The sequence below is a fragment of the Mastigoproctus giganteus genome, chromosome 4 (assembly GCF_048544385.1).
Source record: "Mastigoproctus giganteus isolate SK-2022 chromosome 4, ASM4854438v1, whole genome shotgun sequence".
In the NCBI taxonomy this organism is placed as follows: domain Eukaryota; kingdom Metazoa; phylum Arthropoda; class Arachnida; order Uropygi; family Thelyphonidae; genus Mastigoproctus; species Mastigoproctus giganteus.
In genome coordinates this window covers 4,979,268-5,000,160 of record NC_143578.1, presented here as the reverse complement: position 1 = coordinate 5,000,160, position 20,893 = coordinate 4,979,268, and positions in this window count along the sequence as shown.

The window sequence follows — 20,893 nt, the reverse complement described above, 5'->3', positions numbered from 1 at the left end:
CCATCAGAATTCACCGTGCTCAATCCATTCAAGGCCTTATACACCTCAATCAGATCACCGCACAGGTGCCTAGTCTGCTGCCACTGCAATTTGCAGAACTTAAGCCTCTCTTGGTGAGAGGATCCCTTCATTGCCCTCACCAATCTTGTTGCCCTTCTCTGTACACGCTCAAGCAAATCTACATCCTTCCTAAAATGAGGCCTCCAGACCTGTACGCAGTACTCAAGGCGTGCTTAGCAACTCTGTCATTAACAACTCTGCCAATCTTCATATCATCTGCAAACTCAGACATTAAGCCTATATACCTTCATCAATATCATTAATAAATACAGAAAACAACAGTGGACCCAACACTGAACCTTGTGGGACTCACTAATAACATTAGTCCACAAATTGCAGTGTCCATTGATTACCACTCTCTGTCTTCTACTCAACCATTCCTTTATCCATAGCAGCAATTTGCCCCCAATGCCACACTGCTCTAATTTGTACAGCAGTCTTCCATGTGCAACAGTATCAAAAGCCTTCCTAAAATCCAAGTATACAATATCAAAATTATTTTTTGCATCCAGTTCCTTTGTGACCACATCATAGTATCTAATCATATTGGTCAGACATGACTTCCCTTTAACAACTCCATGTTGTGTCTGAATTATTACTGTAGTCTTGTCTAGATGATCCTGCAATGCTTCTTTAACCAGTGACTCATTATGAGAGCTTCCCCAAAGAAGCTCTCATAATTATGGCTAAGGATTTGCTTACTTTCTGTGCTGCCTCTTTTCATATGACTGGATAGATCTCATCCACACCAGATGCCTTTCTTATGTTTATCTTTAGTTTCTGCTGCACTTTGCTCTCAGTTATTATAAAATCATTTAGGTCACTGCCAGAGTTTAATACACCTCTAGCATTCCCCTCACTGAATAACTCCTTGTGTGAATGTAGATGCAAAATACTCATTCAGTTTGCTAGCTATCTGAGCAGGATCATCAACAGTCGAACCATCGATATCAAGTGGACAAATCTGATTCAACCCCTTCCTCCTAGAGTTTACATAAGTACAGAACTCTTTGCTGTTTTTCTTTGCATCCTTTGCCAAAGATTTCTCATAATGTGCCTTTGCTTGCCTAACCTCCTTTGTGACTTGGTTACAGACCAGCTTATATCTATCATAGGTTTCCATGTTACCCATTAATTTATATGTATCCCATGCATTTTTCTTCTCTGCCAAATGTCTCATTAGTTCATTTGACATCCATTTAGGCCTAAATCTTGAATAGTATTTCTTAGTTGGTTTGAAAAACCTAGTAACTTCCAAATGTAATCCATTTAGAATTTGCTGTTGATAACATCATCAGTTGGTCTCACTGTATAAAATTTAAAAACTGATTCAGACCACGGTAGTAACCTTTACTAAAGGTGACACCTTTGACAATGCAAAAGCTCTGCAAATTTATACCAACGTCTCAAAAATATGATAGCTACTTCTGGGTTCAAAGCCTATATATAGTGGCCAGTGAACCTCCACTTCACCTTCAGAGAAAGATGATACTCCTTAATTATATAATAAGATCTGTAGTCTCCCTTCTCATCTCATCGGGACAAAATTCTGTGATTCTTGATGGGTAAACCTTTTCAGAATTAAACCTCATGAATATAAACCTAGAGGAATTTACCTATAAGAACTAATGCAGCAATTCAATATACATCGGGCCAATACTTATCAAGACACAGAGAACCTCCATGGAAAATATGCATACCCTCATATGATAGATACTTCTATCATTGGGAGAAACATTCGAGGGAATATTTCTCCCAGTGATGCCGCCCACACCTTACACAATGCAAAAAGCTCTTCAAAAATTGACCACTGTGGAAGCCTAAATAAATTTAAGGCTCAGCTGGACAGTATTTCGAATGAACGGAGGGGTGAAATGGGAGTGGTTTTTTTTTTTTTTTTTTTTTGGCTGATGCTGCATAAGCTTTCTTTCTTGCATCATATGCCTCTACTAATGCTAAAAAAAAAAAAAAAAAAAGTTGCAGTGGTCCTCCCAGCATCAACTGTCTCTTTTACACTAACGTATGAGTTCAGTATGTTCAGAACTCTATGCTATTAAGATGTCTTTGACCCTTCTCGCTAATATTTTCAATTTAAAGACCATAATCTGTACAAACTCTTTGAGTGCAACGTTGGCCCTCCACTATAATTTTGGCACTTTACTTCTAAAACAAATAAAATCTCATGTTTCAACTCAATAACAGTAAACCAACTTTCATATTCTGCTGGATTTCTTGCATAACAGAATGCCAGGAAATGAGTATGTAGGTGAAGAAACCTCTCTGACAATAATCACACTCAGATTCCTTTCACAGAATATAAGCAAATCATATGCTGAATGTGCATTTCATTCTTTTTTCTTTCTTTCCTTTTTTTTTTTTATTTGTTGCCAAAAATATCTGGCAAATCCACTTAATATACTGAATTTTTTTTTTTTTTTTTTTTTGTCCTCGCTTTTTCCCATTATATATGGGGTCAGCGTTTTTATCGTTTTGGCATGCAATTTTTACAGCCGGATGCCCTTCCTGGCGCCCACCCTCACCCTTTATCTTGGCTGGGGATATGTGGTGGTCATTCCCTGACCTTCCGCATTCTCCTTATTTGGTGGTCACGGGCTCGAACCCTGGTCTAATCAAGAAGCGTGTGCTACGCACTACTGCTCCTGCCCACCTGGCTACGGAGGTGCCCACTTAATATACTGAATATACAGTGAAAAGTGTACTGAAATTTGGCATAAGGAGATATAACAAGTTACAAAACATAGAACAGATTACAAAGCTGTGGAAATCCAGCTTCCAATCAAATAGACATAAAGAGATTGTTCGGGCTATAGCATGTATTGGCTATACTCATCTCACACATCTCTCTTTATACTGCTAGTAGATGATGCTGCATTTTGTGTGCACTGTGGCTTATCACTTATTGTAAGACATATTCTAATTTAATGTACTCAGTATCGACCTGCGAAATCTGTATCCTTCCAGTGCCTCTTTAACTGACAGGAGTCTCTTCGGCTTAATCATATTATTGGAGAATAATTCCATTCTTTTTCAATTATCTTAATAGAAACTGTGGTTTTAGTATTCATATACCTATGACCATATAGAGGAAATTGTAATCTTTACTTATTTTACATAGGGATTGATTCACATCACTAGAGTATCGTTCACCTCCCCCAACCAGGCATAGAATAACCATCTATGTGACAGCTGATTTCATAATGCTGTGACTCTGCTAGTTTTTGTCCTGTGTGCTCACATATCTAATTTTTCCAATAAGCTATTTTTGATGTTTGCCATCTCGCTGTTATTCTTTAGCTACATTCTTGTAGTGATTATGGGATGTAGCATAATCATCTTGAAATATGTGATTCCAGTTTATATTCTTACTTGCATTGCCTTACAGGTCTGGGTGCGAGGTTAGCCTGTGCGGCCATTGCTCCTTAAAGCTCTTCAAACAGAGAAGTTTTTCCTGATTTATTTTCTGCTTTATTAGTTTAAATTGTCATATTAACTTATTTTCTAGAGTAGCTTTATATTCCTAGTTACGATACTTAGTTTAAAGTTTAACTTAGACAGAGATTTCGTAGATATTACTTAGTATCGGTAACGGTATCAAATCCACGTGTCACAAACCAAATTTTTTTTTTAACCAAATTTAGTCGATTTATTAACCAACTGTTATATCAAATTATCATCTATAAGTAGATTATAGACCTAGTCAGGATCCTTAGTTTATTCTAAATTGAGATAGCGAGATTTGGAAGCTAATCAATACTTACGAGTCCGTAGAAATACCGTTCGTGAATTCCCGCCATTTTTACACGATAGCATAAGCTTAGTGTCGTATAGTGCATAATATAATATTGTCAATTAATCAGTAAATCTATTAATCTTGATAAACTTTATTGTCAATTAAATTGTACTTTTAACTCTATATATATATATATATAACAACTTAATCGTAACAAATAATTAATACATAACTATAGTGGTACACGTGATACGGAAGTTGTATAAAGGGAACTCGTAGAAAACACTAGACACCGAAAAAAAAATATATATAACATAACTGTTTTGGGATATAACTTAAGGATTTAATTTTTGTTTTGAATTTTATTGAATTAAATCGGAATCATGACTCTGACCAGAGCAGCAAAGCAAAAGGCTCAAGCTAATGGGAGTGCTGTGGTTCAGGGGAGAACTGAGGGGGGCAGTTGCCCTCTGAATCACAGTCTATTAAAATGCACTGTTTGCTTGATGTTTGCGGAGCAGTCAGGTACGGGACATGATACTGCCAAGGGGGATGTCTTTGTGTGTGCACGATGTAAGGAGTGCAAGGAAATCAGGCGACAACTCAGCGTTGTTATGGGCCTTTATGAGAGCTTGAAGGACAGGGTGGATGCCCTCGAAGGAAATAAATTGAGGGGCCCATCAAGCTCTCAGCTGCCCACATCAACGCCAGAGCTTGCACTTGGTCATCAGGCAACACAGAAGCAGCCCCCTAGGCAGAATGCGCTGGTCCCACAGGAACTAGTAGTTGTTGGTGACTCTATTGTCAGGGAAACGGGGAACATACTTTGTAAAAAGGATAGGTGGAATAGGACCAGGGTATGTCTGCCAGGGGCAAAGGTTGATGACGTTGTAGAGCGGATATCATCTTTTAAGGGCACAAAAGGTGATATAGTTGTACACGTTGGCACTAATGATATTAAGAGTAGGAGACCGGCGGAATTACTTAGCAAGTACAGGTCACTGTTGAAAAAAAGCCGTGAATTAGGGTTGAACTTGAAAGTGTCTGCAATTCTGCCCAGACACGATAGGAGGGAGTATATGATGAGAGCCTTGTCGATCAATTCGGCCCTGGAGGGATTGTGCAAGGCTCAAGGGGTAGAATTTTTTTCAGCCTGGACTGTACTTGTTAACAGGAGAGATTGCTTCTACAGGGATGGGATACACTTAAATAGAAAGGGTGCAAGAATTTTTGCTGATGCTGTCGAGGCAGTGTTAGGTGGGTCGGAAAACTGCTAGTTGGGGGGGATACAAGGACTAATAGATTAACAGTAGCCACTGGCAGAGGTGGAAGTGATTCTTGCACTGCTTCTATTGAAATGAGCAGAAGTCTGAAAAACAAGATGCAGGATATTTCAGAGACTGCTGGTAGTCATTGCGGTACAAGTAAACACATGGGTTGTGTTAGGGTAGCTAAGAATAGAAACAGGTGCATGTATACCTGCGTGTACACCAATGCTAGGAGTTTGGTAAATAAATTTGATGAATTTGAGGTATTGCTCAAAACATCAAAGGCAGATATTGTTGGGATATCAGAGACGTGGTGTCACACAGATATAAGTAATGCGGAACTGGAATTTGGGGAATACAATGTGTATAGAAAGGATAGACAGGACAGGAGGGGAGGAGGGGTTATGCTATTAATTAAGAAACACATAAAGTCCAAGGAAGTGAAGCCAGTCGACATCGATGGACAGGGCAGTGTCGAGTCAGTTTGGTGCGACATAAGCATAGGGAAATCAAAATTGAGAGTAGGAGTGTGCTATAGGCCTAATGACTCTGATGAGTATAATAAGATATTGTACAGGGAAATAGAGTGGGCCAGTAAATCTGAGAGTCTTATAATGGGGGACTTTAATTTCCCAGATATTGACTGGAATTTGTGGGTTGGTCACTCGCACACTAGCAAGGCTTTTGTGGATTTATTGGATGATTGTTTTCTACATCAGCATGTTCGTGAGGCAACAAGAGGGAGCAATACTCTTGATCTGATTATCAGTAGTGATTCTTCATGCATTAAGAACCTGCAGATAAATGAACCACTAGGTGGCAGTGATCACAGTGTGTTGAAGTGGGATTTACTCAAGGAGGTAACTACCATCAGAGGTAAAGGGAAGGGTTTTTGTTTTCGTAAAGGCGACTATGATGGTCTGAGACAGTATTTAAATTCTATACAGTGGGACCAACTGATGATGTTACCAACAGCAAACTCAAAATGGGAAGCATTCAAGGAACTAATCTTGGAGGCTACCAGGCTTTACATACCAACTAAGAAATATTGTTCAAGGTTTAGGCCTAAATGGTTGTCAGATGAACTAATGAGACATGTGGCAGAGAAGAAAAATGCATGGGATACATACAAATTAATGGGTGACATGGAAGCCTATGATAGATATAAGTTGGTCTGTAACCAAGTCACAAAGGAGATTAGGCAGGCAAAGGCAGACTATGAAAAATCCTTGGCAAAGGATGCAAAGAAAAACAGAAAAGAGTTTTTTACATACTTGAACTCGAAAAGGAAAGGGATGAATCAGATTGGTCCACTGGATATTGATGGTTCAACAGTTGAGGATCCTGCTCAGGTGGCTAACAATCTAAACGAGTATTTTGCCTCTACATTCACGCATGAGGAGTTATTCAGGAAGGAGAATGATGTAGGTAAAGTAAACATTGGCAGTGAGATGGATGATTTTGTAATAACTGAGAGGAAAGTGGAGGAGAGATTGTTGAGGATAAACATAAAAAAGGCACCTGGGGTGGATGGGATCTATCCAGTTATATTAAAGGAGGCAGCAAAGGAAGTATGCAAACCCCTAGCCATAATTATGAGAGCTTCTTTGGACTCAGGGGAGGTGCCCATAGACTGGAGATGTGCAAATGTAACCCCAATTCACAAAGGAGGATCAAAGGCTGACACAAGTAATTATAGACCTGTTAGTTTAACTTCTGTTCCAGGTAAATTAATGGAGGCACTGGTTAAAGAAGCACTGCAGGATCATCTAGACAAGAATTCAGTTATAGCTCAGACGCAGCATGGTTTTGTTAAGGGCAGGTCTTGCCTGACCAATTTGATTGGATACTATGATGTAGTCACAAAAGAACTGGATGCAGGGAATAACTTTGATATTATATATTTGGATCTTAGAAAGGCTTTTGATACTGTTGCACATGGAAGACTGCTGCACAAATTGGAGCAGTGTGGCATTGGAGGCAAATTGCTGCTATGGATAAGGGGATGGTTGAGTGGCAGAAGACAGAGAGTGGTAATCAATGGACACTGCTCAACGTGGACTAATGTTATTAGTGGAGTTCCTCAAGGTTCAGTGTTGGGTCCGTTGTTGTTTTCGGTGTTTATGAATGATATTGATGATGGGATATCAAGTTTAATGTCCAAGTTTGCAGATGATACAAAGGTTGGCAGGGTCGTTAAGGACAATACTGACGCTATGCTGCTGCAACAGGATCTGGAAAGGTTGAACAGATGGGCTGAGAGGTGGCAAATGAGGTTTAACATCGACAAATGTAAAGTGCTGCATATGGGAAACAGTAACCCCAGAGCAACGTATCAACTCTGCGGTACTACACTGACAGTGGTGGAGAATGAAAAGGACCTGGGGGTAATTGTGCAGGCAGATATGAAGTTCTCTGAGCAGTGCAGACGAGCTGCAAGAGTAGCGCATGGTGTCTTGTCAATGATATACAGGAATTTTTCTAGCAGGGATAAGGAGGTGATTATTCCCTTGTATAAGGCAATGGTAAGGCCACATCTTGAGTACTGTATACAGGTCTGGAGGCCTCATTTCAAGAAGGATGTAGAGCTGCTGGAACGGGTACAGAGAAGGGCAACAAGATTAGTAAATGGAACAAAGGGTTGCTCTTACGAAGAAAGGCTTAAGTTTTGCAAATTACAGAGTCTGGAGACTAGGCACCGGCGAGGTGATCTGATAGAGGTGTATAAGGCTTTGAATGGTTTGAGCATGCTCAATGCCAATGGGATTCTTCATCTTTCTCAGAATAATCACCTCAGAGGGCATAAATTCAAATTGAGGAAGGACGGATGTCAGATAGATGTGCGGAAATTTGCCTTTGGCCAGCGGGTGGTTGGTTGGTGGAACCGACTTCCATCACTTGTTGTTGAAGTTGATAGCCTAAACAAATTTAAAGCTCAACTGGACAGGTATTTCGAACGAACGGAGGGGTGAAATGGGAGTGGTGTGTTTTTTTTTTTTTTTTTTTTTTTTGGCTGATGCTGAATAAGCTTGCTTTCTTGCATCATATGCCTCTGCTAATGCTAATGCTTACCATTAATATCTGGAGGGCTGTATATCTACAGGAAAACTAATAACATGTGATAAAATCTTTAGTGACTATGACAGCATCTAATCTCCATAGAATGCTCTCTACCAGTTTCTGGAAATGTCCTCTGGTATTTCATTCTATTAGAATGAGCAGCAGCCTGGAAAGCAAGGTAATGGAGATTTCCAGGACTGCTGGGAGTCATAGTGGAACAAATAAATACATGGGATGTGTTAAGGTAACCAAGAGTAAGAACAGGTGCATGTATACTTCCATGTACACCAATGCTAGGAGTGTAGTTAATAAATTTGATGAGTTTGAAGTGCTAGTCAAGACATCAAAGGCAGATATTATTGAGATATCAGAGATGTGGTGTCACACTGATATAAACAGTGCAGAATTGGAATTTAGGGAGTGCAATGTGTACAGGAAGGATAGACAGGAAGGGAGGAGGGGTTATGCTGTTAGTTAAGAAACATAAAATCTAAGGAAGTGCATTCAATTGATGTTGGTGGACAATGCAGTGTTGAGTCTGTTTGGTGTAAAATAAGCACTGGCAAAGGAAAAATGAGAGTAGGTGTGTGTTATAGGCCTAATGAATCTGATTAGTATAATGAGCAATTGTGAAGAGAAATAGAGTGGGCCAGTAAATCAGAATGTCTTATAATGGGGAATTTTAACTTTCCAGATATTGACTGGAATTTGTGGGTTTGACACTCGCACACTAGCAAGACTTTTGTGGATTTACTGGATGACTGTTTTCTGCAGCAACATGTTCGAGAGGCAACCAGAGGGAGTAATACTCTTGATCTGATTATCAGCAGTGATTATTCATGCATTAAAAATTTGCAAATAAAGGAACCACTTGGAGATAGTGATCACAATGTACTGATGTGGGAATTACTTAAAGATGTAACTACCATCAAGGCTAAAGGGAAGGGCTTTTGATTTCGTAAAGGTGATTACAGTGGTCTCAGACAGTTTTTAAATTCTGTACAGTGTGATCAACTGATGATGTTACCAACATTGAATTCTAGATGGAAAGCCTTCAGGGACTTAATTTTGAAGGCTACTAGGCTTTTCATTCCAACTAAGAAATATTGTTCAAGGTTTAAGCCTAAATGGATATTAGCATTAGCATTAGTAGAGGCATTTGATGCAAGAAAGCAAGCTTATGCAGCATCAGCCAAAAAAAAAAAAAAAAAAAAAAAACCCACTTCCACTTCACCCCTCTGTTCGTTCAAAATACCTGTCCAGCTGAGCCTTAAACTTATTTAGGCTATCAACCTCCACCACAAGGGATGGCAGTCTGTTCCACCAACCAACCACCCGCTGGCTAAAGGCAAATTTCCGCACGTCTATCCTACATCTGTCTTTCCTCAATTTGAATTTATGCCCGCTCAGGTGAATTTTCTGAGCTAGAGGAAGAATCCCATCAGCATTGAGCATGCTTAAACCATTCAAGGCTTTATACACCTCTATCAGATCACCTCGCTGGTGCCTAGTCTCCAGACACTGTAATTTGCAAAACTTAAGCCTTTCTTCGTAAGAGCACCCCTTTGTTCCATTCACTAATCTTGTTGCCCTTCTCTGTACTCGTTCCAGCAGCTCTACATCCTTCTTGAAATGAGGCCTCCAGACCTGTATACAGTACTCTAGGTGTGGCCTGACCATTGCCTTATACAATGGAATAATCACCTCCTTATCCCTACTAGAAAAATTCCTGTATATCATTGACAATACTCCATGAGCTACTCTTGCAGCCCGTCTGCACTGCTCAGAGAACTTCATATCTGCTTGCACAATCACCCCCAAGTCCCTTTCATTCTCTACCACTGTCAGTGTAGTACCACAGAGTTGATACGTTGCTCTGGGGTTGCTGTTTCCCATGTGTAGTACTTTACATTTGTCAATGTTAAACTTCATTTGCCACCTCTCAGCCCATCTGCTCAACCTTTCCAGATCCTGTTGCAGCAGCATAGTGTCAGTAGTGTCCTTGACAACCCTGCCAACCTTTGTATCATCTGCAAACTTGGACATTAAGCTTGATATACCATCATCAATATCATTTATAAATACAGAAAACAATAATGGACCCAACACTGAGCCCTGAGGGACTCCACTAATAACATTAGTCCACGATGAGCAGTGTCCATTGATTACCACTCTCTGTCTTCTCCCCCTCAACCACCCCTTTATCCATAGCAGCAATTTGCCTCCAATGCCACACTGCTCCAATTTGTGCAGCAGTCTTCCATGTGCAACAGTATCAAAAGCCTTTCTAAGATCCAAGTATATAATATCAAAGTTATTCCCTGCATCCAGTTCTTTTGTGACTGCATCATAGTATCCAATCAAGTTGGTCAGGCAAGACTTCCCCTTAACAAAACCATGCTGTGTCTGAGCTATAACTGAATTCTTGTCTAAATGATCCTGCAGTGCTTCTTTAACCAGTGCCTCCATTAATTTTCTGGGAACAGAAGTTAAGCTCACAGGTCTATAATTACTTGTGTCAGCCTTTGATCCTCCTTTGTGAATTGGGGTCACATTTTCACATTTCCAGTCTATGGGTACCTCCCCTGAGTCCAAGGAAGCTCTCATAATTATGACTAAGGGTTTGCTTACCTCCTTTGCTGCCTCCTTTAATATAACTGGATAGATCCCATCCACCCCGGGTGCCTTTCTTGTGTTTATCTTCAACAGTTTCTCCTCCACTTTACTCCCAGTTATTTCAAGATTCTGTAGCTTACTGCTAGAGTTGAATACACCTCTGGCATTCCCCTTGCTGAATAACTCCTCATGTGTGAATGTCGATGCAAAATATTCATTTAGTTTGTTAGCTACCTGAGCAGGATCATCAACAGTTGACCCATCAATATCAAGTGGACCAATCTGATTCACCCCTTCCTTCTAGAGTTTACATAAGTAAAGAACTCTTTGCTGTTTTTCTTTGCATCCCTTGCCAAGGATTTCTCGTAATCTGCCTTCGCCTGCCTAACCTCGTTTGTAACCTGGTTGCATATCAACTTGTATCTATCATAGGCTTCTGTGTCATGTGTTAATTTGTAAGTATCCCATGCATTTTTCTTCTCTGCCATATGCCTCATTAGTTCATCTGACATCCATTTTGGCCTAAACCTTGAACAATATTTCTTAGTTGGTATGTAAAGCCTAGTAGCTTCCAAGATAAGTTCTTTGAATGCTTCCCATTTTGAATTTGCTGTTGGTAACATCATCAGTTGGTCCCACTGTATAGAATTTAAATACTGTCTCAGTCCATCGTAGTCGCCTTTACGGAAGCAATAACCCTTCCCTTTACCCCTAATGGTAGTTACCTCTTTCAGTAAATCCCACTTCAGCACACTGTGATCACTGCCACCTAGTGGTTCATTTATCTGCAGATTCTTAATGCATGAAGAATCACTGCTGATAATCAAATCAAGAGTATTACTCCCTCTAGTTGCCTCCCGAACATGCTGATGTAGAAAACAATCATCCAATAAATCCACAAAAGCCCTGCTAGTGTGTGAGTAACCAGTCCCCAAATTCTAGTCAATATCTGGGAAATTAAAATCTCCCATTATAAGACTCTCTGATTTACTGGCCCACTCTATTTCCCTGTACAGTTCCTTATTATACTCATCAGAGTCATTAGGCCTATAGCACACTCCTACTCTCAATTTTGATCTCCCAATGCTTATGTCACACCAAACTGACTCAACACTGCACTGTCCAGCGATGTCGACTGGCTTCACTTCCTTGGTTTTTATGTGTTTCTTAACTAATAGCATAACCCCTCCCCCCTTTCTATCCTTTCTGTAGACGTTGTACTCCCCAAATTGCAGTTCTGCATCCCTTATATCTGTGTGACACCACGTCTCTGATATCCCAGCAATATCTGCCTTTGATGTTTTGAGCAATACCTCAAATTCATCAAATTTATTTACTAAACTCCTAGCATTGGTGTACACGCAAGTATACCTGCACCTGTTTCTATTCTTAGCTACCCTAACACAACCCATGTGTTTACTTGTACCGCAATGGCTCCCAGCAGTCTCTGAAATACCATGCATCTTGTTATCAGATGAATTTATGAGGCTTGAGGCAGAGAAGAAGAATGAATGGGATGCATATAAAGTATCAAGTGGCACAGAAGCCTATGGCAGGTATAAACTAGTCTGTAATCAAGTTGGTGCCTCTGTAGCCAGGTGGGCAGGAACAGCAATGCGTAGCACACGCTTCTTGATTAGTCCAGGGTTCGAGCCGTGCCCCCCAAATACGGAGGATGCAGAAAGGTCAGGGAATGTCCACCGCATATCCCCGGAGCAATATGGCCTTAGTTGCTAATGCTTCTAAAAACCAAATAACAAACAATAACAATGTAATCAAATCACAAAGGATGTTAGGCAGGCAAAGGCAGATTATGATAAATCTTTGGCAAAGGTTGCAAAGAAAAACAGCAAAGAGTTCTTTACTTATGTAGACTCTAGAAGGAAAGGGATGAATCAGATTGGACCACTTAACATAGATGGGTTGACTATTGATCATTCTCAGGTAGCTGATAAACCAAATGAGTATTTTGCATTTACATTCACACATGAGGAGTCATTCAATGAGGGGAGTGCCAGAAGTTTATCAAATGCTAACAGGGAGCTAAGTGGTTTTGTAATAACTGAGAGCAAAGTAGAGGAGAAATTGTTCAAAGTTGAACATAAGGAAGGCACCTGGGGTGGGCTGGATCTATCCAGTTATATTAAAGGAGGCAGCAAAGGAAGTAAGCAAGCACTTAGCCATAATTATGAGAACTTCCTTGGACTTAGGGGGAGGTCCCCATGGACTGTAGGTGTGCAAATGTATCAGCAATTCACAAACTGGGTTCAAAAGTTGACGCAAGTAACTACAGACCTGTTAGTTTAACTTGTGTTCCAGGGAAAATAATGGAATCACTGGTTAAAGAAGTATTGCAGGATCTACACAAGACTGCAGTAATAGTTAAGACACAGCATGGTTTCCGTAGCCGAGTGGTCAGGAGCGGGAGTGCAGTAGCACACGCTCTTTGAGTAGACCGGTGTTCAAACCCCTGACTGCTGAATACGGTCGATCTGCCAACCCGTACTGGACCAGCGTGGCAGATTATGGTCCATTTCCCTTAGCATGAATTGTTGAGGAGGCTTCCATCCTGCAGTGGGTTGATAATGGCTGCACTTTACTTATTTTTTTTATGGGTTTGTTAAAGGGAGGTCTTGTCTGACCAATTTGATTGGATACTATGATGTGGTCACAAAGGAACTGAATGCAAAAAATAAGTTTGATATCATATACTTGGATTTCAGGAAAGCTTTTGATACTGTTGCAGGAAGACTGCTGTACAAATTGGAGAGGTATGGCATTAAGGGTAAGTTGCTACAATGGATAAAGGGATGGTTGAGTGGAAGACGACAGAAAGTGGTAATCAATGGACACTGCTCTTCGTGGACAAATGTTGTTAGCGGAGTTCCCCAGGGTTCGGTGTTGGACCCATTGTTGTTTTGTATATTTATCAATGATATTGATGAAGGTATATCAGGTTTAATATCCAAGTTTGCAGATGATACAAAGGTTGTCAGGGTTGTTAACGAGTTGGTGTATGCTACTCCAACTGGATCTAGATGAGTTGGGAAAATGGGCTGAGAAGTGGCAACTGAAGTTTAACATTGACAAATGCAAAGTACTACATATGGGTTGTAATAATTGAAGAGAAATATACCAACTCTGTGTTACTGATGTCAGGGATGTGGAAAGTGAAAAGTGAATTGTGCAGTCAAATATGAAGTTCTGTCTTGAATTTAGTAGTAGTAGTGGCATGTGATGCAAGAAAGCAAGTGTATGAGCTTATGCAGCATCAGCCAAAAAAAAAAAAAAAAAAAATCACACCATTCCCTCCAAATGCCTGTCCAGTTCCTCCTTAAATTTATTCAACCTATCAACTGCCACAACAACAACAGATGGAAGTTTGTTCCAGCAATTAACCACCCGCTGGCTAAAGGCAAATTTCCGCACATCTATTCTACATCTGTCCTTTCTTAATTTGAATTTATGCCCCCTTAGGTTCGTAATCTGAACAAGTGGAAAGATCCCATCAGAATTCAGCGTGCTCAACCCATTCAAGGCCTTATACACCTCGATCAGATTTATTTAAGCTATCAACTTCCACAACAGATGGAAGTTTTGTTCCTGCTGGCTAAAGGCAAATTTCTGCACATCTGTTCTACAACTGTCTTTCCTCACTTTGAATCTATGCCTCCTCAGATTTGTAATCTGAGAAAGAGGAAGAATCCCATCAGCATTGAGCCTGCTCAATCCATTCAAGGCCTTATACTCCTCAATCAGATTGCCTCTCAGGTGCCTAGTCCCCAGATAGTAGTAGTAGTAGTAGTAGTAGTGGCACATGATGCAAGAAAGCAAGTGTAGGAGCTTATGCAGCATCAGCCAAAAAAAAAAAAAAAATCATCACACCATTCCCTCCAAATGCCTGTCCAGTTCCTCCTTAAATTTATTTAACCTATCAACTTCCACAACGACAGATGGAAGTTTGTTCCAGCAATTAACCACCCGCTGGCTAAAGGCAAATTTCCGCACATCTATTCTACATCTGTCCTTTCTTAATTTGAACTTATGTCCCCGTAGGTTCGTAATCTGAACAAGTGGAAGGATCCCATCAGAATTCAGCGTGCTCAACCCATTCAAGGCCTTATAGACCTCAATCAGATCACCGCGCAGGTGCCTAGTCTCCAGCCACTGCAATTTGCAGAACTTAAGCCTCTCTTGGTAAAAGAATCCCTTCATTCCCCTCACCAATCGTGTTGCTCTTCTCTGTACACGCTCAAGCAAATCTACATCCTTCCTAAAATGAGGCCTCCAGACCTGTACGCAGTACTCAAGGCGTGGCCTGACCATTGCCTTATACAGAGGGACAATCACCTCCTTTTCCCTGCTAGCAAAATTCCTATATATCATTGACAAAACCCCATGACCTGCCCTAGCAGCCTGTCTGCATTGCTCAGAAAACTTCATATCTGACTGCACAATTACTCCCAGGTCTTTTTCATTTTCTACCACCTTAAGTGTAGTACCACACAGTTGGTACGTTTCTCTGGGGTTACTTCTACCCATATGCAGTACTTTGCATTTGTCAAGGTTGAACTTCAGTTGCCACTTCTTAGCCCATCTGCCCAAATTATCTAGATCCTGTTGCAGTAGCACACTGCCATTACTGTCATTAACAACCCTGCCAACCTTTGTGTCATCTGCAAACTTCGACATTAAGCCTGATATACCTTCATCAATATCATTGATAAATACACAAAACAACAGTGGACCCAACACCGAACCCTGTGGGACTCCACTAATAACATTAGTCCATGAAGAGCAGCACCCATTGATTACCACCCTCTGTCTTCTCCCACTTAACCATCCTTTTATCCATTGTAGCAACTTACCCTTAATACCATTCTGCTCCAATTTGTACAGTAGTCTTCCATGCGCAACAGTGTCAAAAGCTTTCCTGAAATCCAAGTATATGATATCAAAATTATTTTTCGCATCCAGTTCCTTTGTGACCACATCATAATAACCAATCAAATTTGTCAGACAAGACTTTCCCTTAACAAACCCATGCTGTGTTTGAATTATTGCTGCAGTCTTGTCTAGATGATCCTGCAATGCATCTTTAACCAGTGACTCCATTATTTTACCCGGAACAGAAGTTAAACTAACTGGTCTGTAATTACTCGTGTCACCCTTCGATCCACCTTTGTGAATTGGGGAGACATTTGCACATCTCCAGTCCGTGGGAACCTCCCCTGAGTCCAAGGATGCTCTCATAATTATGGCTAAGGGTTTGCTTAGTTGCTTTGCCGCCTCCTTTAAAATAACTGGATAGATCCCATCCACCCCAGGTGCCTTTCTTATGTTTAACTTCAACAATTTCTCCTCCACTTTGCTCTCAGTTATTACAAAATCATTAAGCACACTGCTACAATTTGATAACCTTCTTCCATTTTCAAACTGTAATAATTCCTCACGTGTGATTGTAGATGCAAAATACTCATTCAGTTTGTTTGCTATCTGAGCAGGATCATCAACAGTCGAACCATCGATGTCAAGTGGACCAATCATATTCATCCCCTTGCTTTTAGAGTTTATATAAGTAAAGAAATCCTTGCTGTTTTTCTTAGCATCCTTTGCCAAAGATTTCTCGTAATCCGCCTTCGCCTGTCTAACCTCCTTTGTGACCTGATTACAGACTAGCTTATATCTGCCACAGGCTTCTGCGTCACCTGATAATTTATATGCATCCCATGCATTTTTCTTCTCTGTCACGAGTCTCATTAGTTCATTTGATAACCATTTAGGCCTAAACCTTGAACGATATTTCTTAATCGGTATATAAAGTCTAGTAGCTTCCACGATTAATTCCTTGAATGCTTCCCACTTAGAATTTACTGTTGGTAACATCGTCAGTTGATCCCACTGTACAGAATTTAAAAACTGTCTGAGACCACTGTACTCCCCTTTACGGAAGCAAAAACCCTTTCCTTTACCCCTGACGGTAGTTACCTCTTTGAGTAAATCCCACTTCAGCACACTGTGATCACTGCCACCTAGTGGTTCCTTTATCTGCAAATTCTTAATACACGAATGATCACTGCTGATAACTAGATCAAGAGTATTACTTTCTCTGGTTGCCTCTCGAACATGCTGCTGCAGAAAACAATCATCCAATAAATCCACAAAAGTCTGACTGGTGTGTGAGTGACCAACCCACAAGTTCCAGTCAATATCTGGGAAGTTAAAATCCCCCATTATAAGACATTCAGATTTACTGGCCCACTCTATTTCTCTGTACAATTGTTCATTGTACTCATTCAAGTCATTAGGCCTATAACACACTCCTACCCTTATTTTTCCTTTCGCAGTGCTTATCTCGCACCAAACTGACTCAACAGAGCACTGTTCATCTATATTAACTGGGTGCACTTCCTTTGATTTTATGTTTTTCTTAATTAACAGCATAACACCCCCTCCCTTTCTGTCCTGTCTATCCTTTCTGTACACATTGTACTCCCCAAATTCCAGTTCTGCATTCCTTATATCTTTGTGACACCACGTCTCTGCTATCCCAACAATATCCGCCTTTGATGTCTTGACCAACACTTCAAATTCATCAAATTTATTTACTATACTTCTAGATGCTGCAATTTGCAGAACTTAAGCCCCTCACCAGCCTTGTTGCCCTTCTCTATACTCGTTCTAGCAACTCTGCATCCTTCCTAAAATGAGGCTTACAGACCTGTATGCAGTACTGAAGGTGTGGCCTGACCATTGCCTTATACAAAGGGATAATCACCTCCTTATCCCTGCTTGCAAAATTCCTCTATTTCATTGACAAGACCCCATGACCTCTGGCAGCCTCTCTGCACTGCTCAGAAAACTTCATATCTAATTGCACAATTACCCCCAGGTTTCTTTCATTCTCCACTACCCTGATTCGCTGAGCAGTGCAGACAGGCTGCCAGGGCAGGTAATGAAGTCTTGTCAAATATATATAGGAATCTGGAGGCCTCATTTTAGGAAGGATGTAGAGTTGCTAGAACGAGTACAAAGAAGGGCAACAAGATTGGTGCGAGAAACAGAACGGTGCTCTTACCAAGAAAGGCTTAAGTTCTGCAAATTGCAGCACTTGGAGGGTAGGCACCTGCGAGGTGATCTGATTGAGGTGTATACAGCCTTGAATGGGTTGAATGAGAACACAAGTCCGTGCATAACCACCCACAGAAAAATGAAAAAAAAAACGAAATGCTGATGGGATTCTTTTTCTAGCTCAGACTAAGAATCTGAGGGGGCACAGTTTCAGATTGAGGAAAGATAGTTGTAGAAAAGATGTGCAGAAATTTGCCTTTAGCCAGCGGGTAGTTGATTGGTGGAACAGGCTTCTTTCTTTTGTTGAGGAAGCTAATAGCCTAAATAAATTTAAGGCTGAGCCGGACAGGCATTTGGAACGAATGCAGGGGTGAATTGGGAGCGTTTTTTTTTTTTTATTTTTTTTGGCTGATGCTGCATAAGCTTGCTTTCTTGCATCCTATGCCTCTACTAATGCTAATGCTTATTTTCCATCATTCGACCTTCAAAGTGGCAACCAGTTTAGAAGCTCTGTTTTTTTTGGACAGTCTCTCCTTGCATGCACTGATGATCCAATTCATCCCAGAAGTTCTGTATGGAATTTGAGTCAGGGCTCTGAGCTAGCCAGTCCAACTTTTCAACACTCATGTCCTCAAACCAGGCTGTCACAATATGAGCAGTATGATATGGAATTCTGCTGATACAGGTATTGGCCTTCCCTGATATGCTTTTCACAAAGTAGGCAATGCATTATTGTTTAAAATGTCTAGATAGACCTCATGGGACCACTGGTTGCATTGGATGAAACCATTTGTGGTTTCATCCAATGCAACCAGTGGTCCCATGCCAAATCATGAAAACCAGCCCCAAACCATCACACTGCCACAACCATCAGATTGGTAGACCATGTAGCATGACTCATCACTCCAAAGCACAGCTTTCTGTTAGTCTGCTGTTAATGAACTGCAGGCATTACACTACACCAAGCTGGACAACATATTGCATTAGTCAGGTTGATTAATGGCTTATGGGTGGCTGCACGACTGTGGTAGCCGACCGGGCTAGCCGAGTGGGTAAAGTACCTGCCCGGCAACCCCAAGGTCGCGGGTTCGATTCCCGCCTCGGGCTTGGATCAAAGTACTGCAAAAACCTTGGGAGGTGCAATATGGCCACAGAAGCCGATGCGCCAACAACTACCAAATCAAAAAAAAAAAAAAAAAAAAAAACGACTGTGGTAACCTATACCATGCAGCGATCTGTGCACTGTATTGGCATTGATGTGTGTCAGTCATCTTACTGAAGGCCTGTGTATGCTGCAACAATGTTGGCCTGCGTTTTCCAAGCAGATGATCATTTGAAGGGATTTCCTGTCGCATTCCATCATCTTCAGAGTTTTTCCAGGTCATTGCAGCACCAGTCTACTTCCATTTGGAGATCATCCTATTATCATTCCACTCTGGAAATCTGTTAACTTCTTCAGTCACGGCACCTCACATCATAAATATACTACTGTCTCCTTGAAGGCCTACGAGCATATTTATAGTTGTTTAACATGTGATGTTTAAGTAGAATGCAGCATCAATGGAAGGATAGTCAGATAGTAATGGGCAGGCAGCGTAGTTCAGTACTGGGCAAGAGGGAATTTTGCTGCTAATGCTGTTTATTCCAAGAATTTTGTTCTTTCCTGCATAATACACAAAAAAATACACCGGGTTTTTTGTGATGCTTGAATTTATAAAACCACCTACCAAAGCTGTTTATTTTTAAGTTGAGACACTCAAAAGTTGAATATATCCTGCTAAATAATGTTTACATTTCTTAACATAAAACTTAATTTTCTTATTATGTTTTTATCTTTATCTAATTTTTATTTTTTTGTAAATCATTTAACTCACTTTTTACTAAATGAATTTTTATTTTTAAGATAAATATTACACAATTTTTTTCAGCACAAGTTGCTAATTAAAAAAAATTGGCTTCTATTTTTCAAGTATAACTTGATTTATTATGAATATTAATACCATACCTAATTCTTAAATTTAGAGCTATGTGTGTCTTTTTCAGGTGGATGTCTTAGGCGAACGTTATAATCCAAAAAGCAGGCATCGCACTGTTAATCTTCCATCTTTTCTACGCAACTTGATATCATTTTCTCCTATTAGAATAATTACAGTGCCTCTGACAGCAGGTGCAGTATTCTACAATTTTACCTTAAATGGAATGGGAACTACCTGGCAAACATCTAGTTTCATACTAGAGACTCGTATTTGTAGAAGTGGTGCCTCACTAGGTATGCTGTGATTAATTATTCAGAATGTTGTAGAGATTGCTCTTTTTTCTGTATGGATTAGAAAATGTGTGTGAACAGTATTATGTTTTACTTAATTTTATTTTGTTTGGTTCTATCTTTTTGATTTACATTTTCTTCTTCCTTCTGTTCATTTGCATCATTAATTTAGCTCTCTAAAATAGCCAGTTTTATGTGGTAGGGTCTTGCCCAGAATCCCGACAGTATCTATTATATTGTAAAAATATATGAATATAATTCTATATATTTATTAGTTTTTTAGTAAGTAAAAATTTACCTTATTAGATTAATTGTGTAGAAAGAATATAAAAAATAACAATTTTAATGACAAATACCTCTCTCAATTTGAAGATCATGTTTTCTGTTACAGAAACGAACAGTGTTAAAATACGATCAGCAAATAAAAACAACTTAGTTAATTTTACTTTATTATATTACATTTAATCATATGCCTCTACTAATGCTAATTGGTAATTTTTCAAGTCGAATTTTAGTATTTGTGTAGGGCTTGTGAGCAATAATTATAGGTATAGCAAAAATGCTAAAGATAAAAAATTTGAAATGAGAATAATTTAGAGTAATGTATTTTGGCAGCAGCGTAACATTTGTCATAAATATCATTAGCATAACTAAAACTGTAATTATACAGGTATTTGTTATTAGCTGTACTTTCACAAATTTCTTTGACAAGCACATTAGGCATGACAATGGATGCTGGCAGGATATTTTGAAAGGGGAAAAAATATCCCATAACCTGGGACAATGTGTTTGGAGAAAAAT